The following is a 12,702-nucleotide window of genomic DNA, read 5'->3' on the forward strand; positions in this document are numbered from 1 at the left end:
GGTCCTGATTGAAGTGTTAAATTATATGGCCGTTCTGCCTGTGGATGGAGAGCCACTGGAGGTTTGTGAGCTGAGAAATGATACAGTCAAACTCCTTGGTCTAGTGTTCCACATCCTACTTGTAGCTACCTTTCCAAGCTTATAATACATATCACTTCCCTACTTGTAGCTTTCCCTGGGCTAAAGTAAACTGCTTGCTGGCGACCTGTGCTTTACCTTAAAACATCTGCCCATTATCCTTCCAGGCATCAGAATGTTTTCCCATCATCTCTGCCTAAAGTCTCCTTGCCAAATGCTATGGAAGAAATTAATTCTCACTTGAGATAGTCTTCAAGGTACAGATACGGGTGGAAGAACCAACAGAACCCAGGAAGGGTAAAAGAACTAGAAGAGACAGGCAAGAAAAGCAGTCAGTCACAGGATATGCACAGGTGTCACTGCTTGCTTTGCTGACGGAGGCAGCTGCTGGGAGCATGAGCAGCTTCCAGCCAGGGGTCTAGCAGAGCTGTGTGCCCTTGAGCAAATTACCATCTCTCAGGGTGTTTTATGAGCAAACAAGACAAAATGCACAAAGTAAGTATTTAAAATGTGGCCTCTGTTGTTAATATTATTGAGAACAGAATGAGATGGAAGTTAGCAGGTGGAGTGAGGAAATTCTTCTGGCAAAAAATTTGAAATAATTTGGGTGAGGGAAGTGAGATTTTCTTCTTAGGGGAGGGTGAGGCTTGATAATGTTGATAAACTGAAAGGAAGTAGCTTGTGGCAAGGAATAAGTTAAAGATGAGAAAGAAGGAATTGACCAAAAGGGGCAAGGTCTCAAGAGGAGCCCGGGCAGAGAGCATGCTCTCTTTCTCTAAGATGAAAAGGAAGGAAGGCCAGGAAAGGTGAAGGAGTGTAGAGAAATTCTGAGGAGCAGATTGAGGATTAGAATAGCTACTGTGGGGGAAAGATCAAGTTAAAAGATGACTAAAAAGAGCCAATTGCTAAGACTGAAACATTCAGAGCAGTGCCAGTCTGCACGGACTTCTATCCCTCCCGCTGCTTCCCCAGCCCCGCCCCAGCAGTGCTCAGCTTTAGAGAATAAGGAGCAAATGTGTATTAGGGACTTCAGAAGAGCAAATCAGAAAAGGGGAACAAGAATCTGAGAGCACTAGTGTCAGAGGCTGAAGTGGTCTGATCAGAAGTTCAGGCTGCGTGGATAAAGTTACAAAGGTAGACAAAGAGGGGAAATGGGTGGGGATCAAAAGCAGGCTTCTCACAGAATAAAACTGGAAGGACAGAGGGAGAGTCTTCAGCTAAAAATGGCAGATGCAGACGTAGTGAAAGGGTGCAAGAAGTGAAAGGTGGTCAGAACTGTGCCAGCAAAGTGGAGGAACATGTGGGCTCAGAATTTAAGGGAGGTCTGAGTGGTGGCAAGCTCCAGAGTACTGTCCACGCTGACAGGCAGTGGAATCACCAGAAGATTGGAGGGGAGCATTACAGAAAGCAGGACTGTGAGTCAAGTGCAAAGTCCTCACTGGAGAAGACTGCTGGTAGGTGAGAGACAGGGAGGGTAGAGAGGGTAAGAGGGTAGAGAGGGTAGCCATGCAGGTAAATGCATTTATGGTGTAAGGATTTGCTTTTGTAAAATTTGTCCCAAGATAACTGATAACATATATGGGGAAACTCTTCTTCAGAAATTAATGAGATATTTATATTTCTATAAAGTCATGGCTTCTGAGATCTTTAAAACAAGCCTAGGAGTTATTAGTCATTTTAAAGTAGAGGTAAAAATGCCAACTAAGAGTAAAAGTTACTTAGCCGCAATCAGATACCTGAGCCCTGAGAACAGGTTACACAACACCATGGATACACTATTAAGACATGTGAAAAGCAAAGGTCAAGAACAAGGAAACATATACACGTCAGCAGATTTATTTATTGCATGAACACCAAACAGGAAAAATCGCTCCACAGATTAGAAAAGTGATCTTACTCAAGTAATACGAAAATCAGTGCAAAGGGTGTAATGGAAAATAAATTCACAGATTACAAATAACTTCTGAAAGCCTTGCCACATTAAACTTATAAGGATGATTCCATTTATATGAAATAGTCCAGAATAGTCAAGTCTTTAGAGTCAGTACATTAGTGGTTGTCAGACTCGGGGGAAGGTGAAATTGGGAGTGGCTAATGAGTACTGGGTTTCTTTTGGGGTGATGAAAATATTTCTGGAGTTACTGGTGATGGTTGCACAACATGATTAAACTAAAAACACTCAACTGTACACTTACAATGCTAAGTAGCATATGTACAACTATCTTTTATGGTATGTACTCTCTTTCAATAAAATTATTATTAAAAAATTAAAGAACTGACCCATTGGAAAAGACTCTGATCTGGGAAAGACTGAAGGCAGGAGGAGAAGGGGATGACAGAGGATGAGATGGTAGGATGGCATCACCAACTCAATGGACATGAGTTTGAGCAAGCTCTGGGAGACAACAGGCAGGGAAGCCTAGTGTGCTGCAGTCCATGGGGTCACAAAGAGTTAGACAGGACTGAGTGCCTGAACAACAACAAAGTAATTTGGGCTTCTCAGATGGCTCAGTGGTAGAGAATCCACCTGCCAATTCAGGAGAATGGGTTTGATCCCTGGGTCAGGACGATCCCCTGGAAAAGGAAATGGCAACCCACTCCAGTATTCTTGCCTGGGAAATCCTATGGACAGAAGAGCCTGACAGGCTTTAGTCTGTGGGGTTGCAAAAGAGTCGGATATGACCTGGCAACTAAACAACAACAATATAAGTAATTTAGCAAAATCATTTAGGTGTGAACTTTTAAAAAAGAGAAAAAATAAACATAAGATGACAAGATACAAATACTCCAAAAAGCAGTGCTGGTAGAAAATAAAAACTAGGATATTCTAAGGAGATAAATCCTATTGAGAATAGGATTCGAGAGTAAATACATTAATAACTTTGGGAAGCAAAGCATGGTAGAGCTGTGGTAAAATGGATGGAGTAGAATGGATGTCCTAGATTTTAAAAAATCTAAACTGAATGTGCATCACTGCCTCTTACCCGGCCGTATTACATGGCATGCAGAACTTCCCCCACCAGGGATTGAACCTGTGCCTCTGTGGTGGAAGCATGGAGTCTTAACCACTAGATCACCAGGAAGTCCTAAATGTGCTTCTTTTGAAATACTGTAATTTCATCCTGGGAAAGCCAATCTTCATGAGCCCCAGTTTGCTCTTCGATGTAGGGGAAATACCGCCTGCCTCACAGAGTGTTAAGAATGATTAAATATGATAACATACATGAAAATACTTTGAATACACCATATAAGGTGGTATTAATTTAGGCTAAATCGGTTGAAAATCAAAGCACAGAACTTTCAATGCAAATTTTGAAATCAACTTCAATATTAATTACTACTAAGAAAAAGATTTTTAATGATGTTCTGATTTTACTTTAAATATTAACAACAACATCACTGTCACCAGAAAACCACTAGAATAGTTTCTTTCAAATCCAGGTAAGGAAATTTCAGTAGAAGAGATTGATCACAACTTTCTACACAATTTTGTCAGCCTTACAAAGTGCACAAATTCTATAAGATAAGTATACTATCTGTAAACCAATTTAGGAACTATAAATACCCCTCTCTCAGTTTCAAACAGTACTAGAAATACAAAGGCCAAATTCTGGCCATGTTTTGTAGAATTTCAACAAGGCCATCGGCCTTGGTCCCTTGGGGATCTAGAGGATTGTTTCCAGGCCTCTACACCCCACACACTCTCCTTAAGTCCTTTATATAAAAATGTCATAGTATTTGTATACAGTCTTCGCGCTTCCTCTAATATACTTTAAATAATCTCTCAATTACTTAAAGTATCTAACACAAGCAAATAGTTGTAAATGCAATGTAAATGCCATGTAAATAGTTGTCAGCACTTGGCAAATTGAAGTTTTGCTTTTTCAAACTTTCTGGAATTTTTTTTCCCCAAATATTTTCCATCCATTCTTGAATCCTCAGAAACAGAATCCATGGATAAGGAGGGCCAATGTCCATACTAAAAGTTTGGACATTGACGATGTTGAATGTTTAAAAATAAGACTGCTTTTAAATACCCACCCCTAAAATTATTAGATTTTCTTTTTATATCCTTTAAAGTTCTGAAATAGTGATGCAAATAAAAAACTCAAGAAAACATTTGGGGACTGAATGTTTAGCCATTATAAAAATGGAACTAAATCTTTTGGTTCATGTAATGAACAAAAAGTACATACTCCATTTTTCTTTAAGGAAAAGTGATGCTCGACTGAAATAAGGTTAAATCTATGACAGATATAAGTTGGATTTTTTTAAGAGGAAGAGAGAAAAAACTATGTATTTTAAAAAGCTGTGAGGGACTTCCCTGGCAGTTCAGTGGTTAAGACTTAGAGGCCTTCCAATGCAGGGGTTGTGGATGAGATCCCTGGTCGGGGAGCTAAGATCCCACATGCCTCGTGGCCAAAAGACCAAACCATAAAAACGTAAGCAATACTGTAACAAATTCAATAAAGACTGTAACAATGGCTCACGTCAAAAAAAGCGTAAAAGTACTAACACCTATAATGAATTAAAATAAAAACTGACATAAGCAATGGCTAATTCAATCATTAAAATACTTTTAACTCAAATTGTACTAAAAGCTACATACAGGGAAAGTACTTTTTAATACCATGATCTGAAAATTATTTGCTTAGTAACGTTTTGCATAAAAATAATTTAAATGACTTTCAGCAAGTGTACTTAAGAGGGTGGAGAAATAATCATTACTACAGAATTCTGATTTATAAGCTTCAAATATATTGCACTGATTTCCATTTCTGATAGCCTATTCTTTGGTCTCAATTCTTGCTCAAAGTGCAAGGCAAAGGAGTTAAAATGTACCCTATATAAACTGCTAATCTGCATAATTAATGACTGCTTCTCTAATATTCCTAAAATGATGGCAACACCTTCCTCTTCCACAAACTCAGGAAACATCAAAGAACTATCCTAAAGTTTTAAAAATTAAAAATATTTTGATGACAATGCAAGTCCACTAAAATATTTGATATACAGATTATTTTGAAATAGCACCACTAACTGTTAACAAAATGTAAACCTTCCTTATTCCTCATCTGTAAAATAGAGATACTACTACTTCCTCAGTGGACTGCTGTATGGAACTAAACCTTTTGGTTCGTGTAATGAACAAAAAGTACATTAGCGCCTTACACATAGTAGACAACAAATGTTCCTGTCCCTTTTTCATTTGCCTCATTGCGACTCTAATTGGTGTTCTAACACTGAACGCAGGACAGTCTTCAGTGTGAGATAAAAATGTGCAACTAATAATAGGTTTACTTTTTCAAATTAAAAGTATTTCTTCAGCTCATTGTGTCCAATGTACCTAATACCTTAAAATTCCTGACGAGTTTGGTTCTTTTGGTCAACGATGTCAAGAGTTTCAGCTGTTGTCAAAGTATTTAAACCTTGTTGGAAACTCTTGGGACAGTCTGTAAATAATTGCAGCTTTCCCCCAAGAGTATAGTGTATCTTTTCCCCATTCAACTGGGACTTGGGCAATGGGAAAACGTTAACTACTAGTAGTAGAGAAAGCTCGATTTGTCCCCACAGTATGTGGGAGAGTTGAAAACAACACCTCGCGTCACTGCCTCTGAGCTGTCAATGATCCCCGCAGCCTTCACCTTACCTGGTAAGGAAACTGAGGCTAAAGGCAAGGGCTTGGCTGCAGTTCAGAGTCATCTCTTTGATTCCTGAAATAACCCATTTGACAGCAGTGGTGTCCTTTCCAGATGGTCGTCAGAGTGGCCCCGCGAAGCACGAAAGGAACCTGTCGTCTTTCCCGCCGCCAGATTCCAGGGCGAAAAACAGGAGCCCCTTCCCCGCCCTGCTATAGGCAGGGGTATCGAGTGGGCCCAGCCCCAAAGGCGCTCCTTCCCCGGGATCGACAGCTGCCGCCAGCCAGTTCTCCCGGGACGAGAGGCCGCCACTTACCTGCGGTTGGAGAAAACGCAATTCCTTGCTTGGAGTCGGCCCTATTCACTCCGACACCGAACTGCAAAGAGCGATGGCTACCGCGGCCTTAGTTCGCGTTAGCTCCTTCCGGGCCGGCGGGTGCTTCACTCCCGAAGGTTCGCAGGACAGCAGTGCCGCGCACCTGCAGTTCCGCCTTCCGGCGGTTCCGCGGACAGTCCCGTGGCTGACTGCGCTCTGGGCTGGGACATGCTGCCCACACAGGCCTGAAGGAGTTTCAGGCAGAGAAGGTAACACCGGTTCTTAGCTTGGGGAAATTATACGTGACATCCTCTTTTCTTTCTTTCTTTACAAAATAATAATAAATTACATTTTCAAAGTGCACCTGTTTCTTGAGTTCAACAAGTAATTTACGAAATGTGCCAGATAATGTATTGAGCTTTCATCAGGCTATCTTTACTCCAACGTTCTTTACTAAAGAATGTTGATCTTCAAGACTGTCTTGACTCCGCTGTTTTTTGCTCATGGATGTTACTTTTCTTAAATTTATTCAAATAGGAATACTCGGGTGCCTTGAATGAAAATGTGATGGCAGTGCTTCCAAGATTGCTCCCAAGCCTACGATTCTTTCTCGGGGATACAGACAGAACAAGGAGGTGCTTGGGGACTGAAGCAGTTATTGGATAGATTCCCAACAAGCCTATTACAGGCTCTCCCCCTCTTTCATCCCAGCCTCAGGAAATGACTTACTCCATTGGTCCTCGCTTCTCACTTGTCATCCTTCTGCCAGAACTGCTTCCGCAGATATCTCCCTCCACCTGGCTAACTCCTACACACTCTTCAGGTCTCCGCACCAATAGCTCTCTCATCAGACTCCCTCTGATTCAGTTAAGCCCTTTATTTCAGGTTTCCCCAGTAACTGTGCAATTTATCTTATGATTGATTGAAATCATCTTGCTTATAATTTTACAATTAAAATGTATGATTATTTATCTATAGCTTCCCCAACAGGCATTCTATCAGCTTCCTTAGGTGAAGAACCATATCTGCCTTTTCTCCTGTTGAACATATTTTCAGTGCTTGGCATACTATAGGTGCTGAATACATTCGAGCAAGTGATTCAGTATAAAGGACTCTGGTACATTTTTGTCCTCAGAGGGTTAAAGAATTTCCCTGGAGTCGATTGGTCTAGGTTGGAGGAGCCTGCTGTTCTAGTCTGGGTTTCCCTTTATTCTCCTTTCCACTGATCTAGTCTTCAGTTTGGTTTAATAAATACTTTTTTAAAATTGGAGGATAATTGCTTTATGGTGTTGTATTGGTTTCTGCCATGCAACAATGCTAATCAGCCATAATTATACATATATTGTCTCCCTCTTGAGCCTTTCTTCCCCCACAATAAATACTTTTAAGTGGCTTGAGGCACTTCACCGGGCTTCTCAAGATTACGCCACACCTCTTTTCCAGAAATTGAAAAGATATTCCTGATATCCTTGGCGTTTGAGTTAGCCTTTAGATAGAAATCTAAATTATGATTCCTGCTGACTTCAGCAATAGATTGTAAATCGATCAGGAATGGGGGAATGACAATAAGCAAGACAGTCTCTTTCTTCCAGGACCTTTTGATTTGGCTGGGAGATGTGTTAATTCACAACTGACTATAAAAGAAGGTAGGAGGAGAGAAAGGATAACAAACTACAAACTTCTGGTAGGGGTGAGGGAGTGGAGAGGCAGGAGATATCAGTGTTTGAGGAGAGCCTTACAGGATATGTAAGATATTTACCCTTGAGCTTTTTGATGACTATTATCATGACAAAAGTAATACACAGTCATGGTTAAAAAGTTTGGAAAGTCAAGAAAAATGGAAACAAAAATCACCCTCTATCACACCTCGCAGATATAAACAGTTTTATAAGATTATAATCATACTATGAACAGTTTTATAAAGCATTTAAAGTTAAAAACATTTCAATGTAATCAAGTATTCTTCTAAATCATTAATTTTAATGACTATTTTAATAGAGTACAGCTACAGATTATGGTTCTAACATTATTAACCACTTGAAGTTTCAGTTACTACATATGTAAAATGGGGATTAATATCCAGCAGGGATAATATCATAATGTGAGAATAACATTCAGAAAGGAACAGGGATGGGAAAAGCACCAGGCAAGCATTATGCTTTGACTAAATAGCTTTCCACTGGACTACCAGGGATGTAGACTCCCAAACTATAGAGTCTTTTGGAGGTTCTGAGCAGAACAGGAACAGGGTCAGAATCATATTTTTGAAAGTTTGCTCTGGCAGCCGTGTGTGGGTTGTATTAGAACAGGTAAGGACTGAAAACTGAGATTAGTAATGAGACAGCTGCAGTCACAGAAGTGAGAGGTGGTATGGGGCAGTGCTGGGTCAGTGGGAACAAAGAAATAGAGTCAGCTGTGAGAAATTGTAGAAGTCAGAACCTACACACGACTGATTACATGTTGGTAGCAAGAGTAAAGGAAATATCAAAGCTCCAGGTTTTAGCCTGGCTTAGTGAGTCTACTTCTATCTCCCCTACAGCCACCTCACTGCAAGTCACTATCGTCCGTGGCCTGGGCTACTGCAGCGGCTCTTCTTTCCCCATTGACTGGTTATCTTCCCAGCTGTTGGATTGATTTTTTGATGCATTCATTTTAAAGCATGAATTTAATTACTGTTTACCATTCTTCAGTTGTTTCCCAAAGTCTATAAAGTCTGTACAATGCCTTATAAGGCTCCTGCTGCTCTGCTTCCTATATTTCTTCAATCTCAGCTTGTGCCACTCTGTCTTGCTCACCACAGCAAGCTCATTCCTGTGTCTGAGCTCTTGTAGGTGCTGTTCCCTTTGCCCAGGGTCCTACTTCTCCCCATATTCTCCCTTTGTATAGCTAACTTCCTTGTCCTTTAGATGACAGCTTAAATGTCACCTCTTGTCCTAACCTTTCTATCCACATCAACTCCCTGCTTCCTAGTCTCTATCTTATTACCAGGACCTCAACAGCACGTAAGGCAATGGCACCCCACTCCAGTACTCTTGCCTGGGAAATCCCATGGACGAAGGAGCCTCATAGGCTCATAGTCCATGGGGTCGCTAAGAGTCTGACATGACTGACTTTTCATCACTTTTCACTTTCATGCACTGGAGAAGGAAATGGCAACCCACTCTAGTGCTCTTCCCTGGAGAATCCCAGGGACAGAGGAGCCTGGTGGGCTTCTGTCTATGGGGTCGCACAGAGTCGGATACGACTGACGTGACTTAGCAGCAGCAGCAACAGCATGTATTAAGTTCAAAATGTAAAAAGATATATTTATTTACATTTTTATTGCATTTCCTCCACTGAAAACTCCACAGAAGGAAGAGACCCTGTCTGTCCTGTTCTGTTTTTTCTTGGTGCCTGTCATACGGAAACCATTTTATAAGTATTGGTTGAATGAGTGAAGAAATCAACTAATGAAGGAGCTGGTGAGGTCATCCAGTAGAGAATATGGTGAAAAGATAGTTTAGAAGGGAATTTATATTTCATATTTCTGATACCATGGTGCCAGAGTATGTGTGGATAGGCAGGGACAGAGAGATATATAAGGAAAGAGTTGGCGTTTGACATTGTACCAGCTACCCAGAGGAGATAAGGTCTGACCAGACGCTGACAGTATTTCAGCTACCCTACAGGTCAGCATCAGATGGGACACAATGTGGCATAATAGTTAAAAATAAAAGAATTAGAGAACATGATACTTCAGAAATAAGTGAAGCTGCTGCTGCTAAGTCACTTCAGTCGTGTCCGACTCTGGTGTGATTTAGTCTCCAAGTGCAATAGGAACTTATAGTAGTGAACAAATGAGGGTCAAAATATTCCAAATAGAAGATTGGAAGAGATGACACTTTAAATTTATCCATTCAAAAATGTTTATTGAACACCTGTTAAGTGTGAGGCCCCAAACCATGTATTGAGAATACAGAGTTGAACAGGACACAGGCCCTGGGCTCTCTTATGGTCTAACCAAGCAGACAGACATGAAATCAATATGATTACCTTAAAACTGTCGTGAGGTATATAGAATTTTATTCCACTGAAGAAAGATAAGCATAAACACAAATATATAACAATGTTGGTAAGTGCTGTGAAGAAAAAAAAAGGATGGTGGGAGGGATAGAAAGTCAGCAGCAAGAGTATGCTGTTGTACAGGGTGTTCAGAAAAGGCCTCACCATAAGGTATCATTTGACTAAAGAAAGGGTGAGTGATTGAGCTGGATGAGTGTCTTGGGGAAGAGCATCCCAGGTAATGCAAATAAGAATTAAGGCAGACTTGTGCTTGTATGCCTAGAGAGATTCCTTATTTCTAAATACGGAATCAAAGTCAATGAAATATTCTTTGTACAGTGTCTCTTTAGGTCTAAGAAAACTAATAGTGTGTCTGGAGTAGTGAGTGAGAGGGAGTGTAGAAGATAATGAGAGAAATAACAAGGCTGGCTGAGTGATCTGAAGCCTTGAAGGCTATGAGTTGGACTTTGGATTTTACTCAGAATGAGAAGAGAAAACGCATGCAGAGAAACTTTAACTTGATGGAGCAAGTAAAGGGAGCAATTACAGGTTTAGAGGTATAGGAAAATAAAAATGGAATCAGTACTTCGGAGCTCAGTTCAACATGAAGGATGGGTGGGAGAGATTGAAAGCAGAAAGACCATTAACTAGAGTGGGCAGTGAGAACTACATAAAGTTGAAGTTTTCAAAGAAAGCAATTTACTGTCTTGGTGTGGGATAACTGAACTTGTACCTTCAGAAGCACTGACTTCAGATACAAACAGATGTCCTGTGAATGGCAAATGAGGCCAAAGGAACTATTTCTAAAATGGAACCACAAGACAGTTTCAAAAGAAACCTGATATTTGTAATTGAAACTAGTTCTTTGTTTGAAATAGAACAAACTTTAAAAAATAACTAGAAGACCTAAAATAATTTCCATTATCCTGAAAAATAAGCAGAATTGATCCTGCTTATTAGCTGACAGTTCAGTAGTTATGAGCAGGCTCATGCCAGCCCAAGTCCACTTCTGCACATCAGCAAATTTTATTAGGAATGCATCTCCCTTTTTTGTGTCTAAATAAGGAATCTAAGTCAATGAAATATTCTTATTATAATGCTGTGTCTTTACTGAAACACTTTTGTGTCACTTATTTTATTGTTTATAATTTTCTTGAACAGGGTTGAAGGCTCTGAAAATAATGTACAGAAATGTGATACATAGGTATGTGGAGAGGCATATGTGGTAGAAGGGTCCTGTTGTTCTGGAAATCAAGGATTACAAAGTAGAATATATTATTGACATTCGTTTAGAAAAGTGTATGGTAGTATAGAGTAGATATAATAACTGATCAAAGAAATATCAATACGTTTAACAACTGGTAATAGTAATAATTTTTCCGTAAAATTTATGTGGCCACACTTTAAGAAGCCAGAGGATCTGGCACTTTGGCACTGTGTGGATAATATTTAAATACGAAAAGCACTTAACTGTTTAAATATGTTTTCTCATCTCAGTTACTCAGTTACTTTCCTACTATTCCTCAGGGTGTGCAGATGACAAATAATGCCTTTTCCATCAATATTTTAAAGCTGATTACTCTGAAAATGTAAGAAACACTTGAAAGACGTAACCATAGTTTTGTTTCTTGTTATTGTTTTTGGAGTGGGGGTGATAATAGCAACAGGGATACATAGGGGTGGGACACATTTTAGAAAAAGCATTGTTTACTTATTAGCAAATTATTTATGTTTATTTAACCTGATTGAACCAGAGGTTATTTGCTTTTTAAAATGGCTAATTCTTCATCAGTTGTTGCCTTTTTTTTTTTTTTTTTTTTTGCTGTTCAGAGATATTGCTTAAACATAACAAAGTCCAAAGAAAAGTTGATTTAACCAAATCAAACTCCAATGCTAAGGTTAGTAAACCAAGATCATTAAAATGTTGCATTAAAAAAAAAAGAATTAAACTAATGCCAGTTTGACTCCAGGCTTAAGGATTTGCTCTTTTTAAGATAACACTGTCTAAGCTCAGGGAGGCTCAGTTTCTGAGGTCTATTTTCTCAGAAAATAGACTTGTGTTTATGTATCTGAAAACCACTGAGAGGCTTGTGATTGTGTATCTTTTCAAGTGGTCTTGGGACATATGCTTTGGGATTTTTGTTATGGGGCCCTAAGCTAAAAACATTTTGACCAAAAGTATCATCTTCATCCTAAAGACTTTGTATTTGTATCTTGGACAGAGGTTGAATTTTTCAATTTCATGCACAGCAAACATATTTTTACACATCTGAGGCAAATGTTAAAAAAAAAGCTAAAAGTTAACAGGTAGTTATTTGAATTCTTACTGTTTTCCAGCCTCTCACAGCAGTTTAGTTCTTACTCTTTTTGTATGTAATATAACATTCCATAGTAGGCATTTGATATTAAGAATGGTTAAGATGTATTTCACCTTTCACAGATTTTGAAACCCTTGGCATGACATTTTAGTCAACAATACAAATCTATAAAGAAGGGCTTTATCATCAGCTCAGAACTGGAAAAACCTAAGTATAAGGAAGGTGGCTACCGTGATCACTGATGTCATTAACTATGTTGTCTCATCATTCCAGTTTCTACCTCCCTTTAGTCTCAAAAGTAAAAAAAAAA

The 12,702-nt window shown here is 39.5% G+C and overlaps 1 protein-coding gene and 1 long non-coding RNA gene across 2 annotated transcripts in view; one reads left to right on the top strand and one right to left on the bottom strand.

Annotated features, from left to right (window-relative positions):
- Positions 1 to 6,396, top strand: part of LOC138441302 (uncharacterized) — a 35,525-nt gene extending 29,129 nt beyond the window's left edge. The window contains exon 4 of the long non-coding RNA XR_011257302.1: positions 5,832 to 6,396. This is a non-coding gene — a long non-coding RNA (uncharacterized lncRNA). The remainder of the gene's footprint in view (positions 1 to 5,831) is intronic.
- Positions 1 to 12,702, bottom strand: part of SAR1B (secretion associated Ras related GTPase 1B) — a 36,139-nt gene that overhangs the window by 22,761 nt on the left and 676 nt on the right. The window contains exon 2 of the mRNA XM_069592074.1: positions 6,034 to 6,278. The gene's annotated coding sequence lies outside the window, so the exon portion shown is untranslated. The remainder of the gene's footprint in view (positions 1 to 6,033; positions 6,279 to 12,702) is intronic.

The sequence above is a fragment of the Ovis canadensis genome, chromosome 5 (genome assembly GCF_042477335.2).
Source record: "Ovis canadensis isolate MfBH-ARS-UI-01 breed Bighorn chromosome 5, ARS-UI_OviCan_v2, whole genome shotgun sequence".
In the NCBI taxonomy this organism is placed as follows: Eukaryota; Metazoa; Chordata; class Mammalia; order Artiodactyla; family Bovidae; genus Ovis; species Ovis canadensis.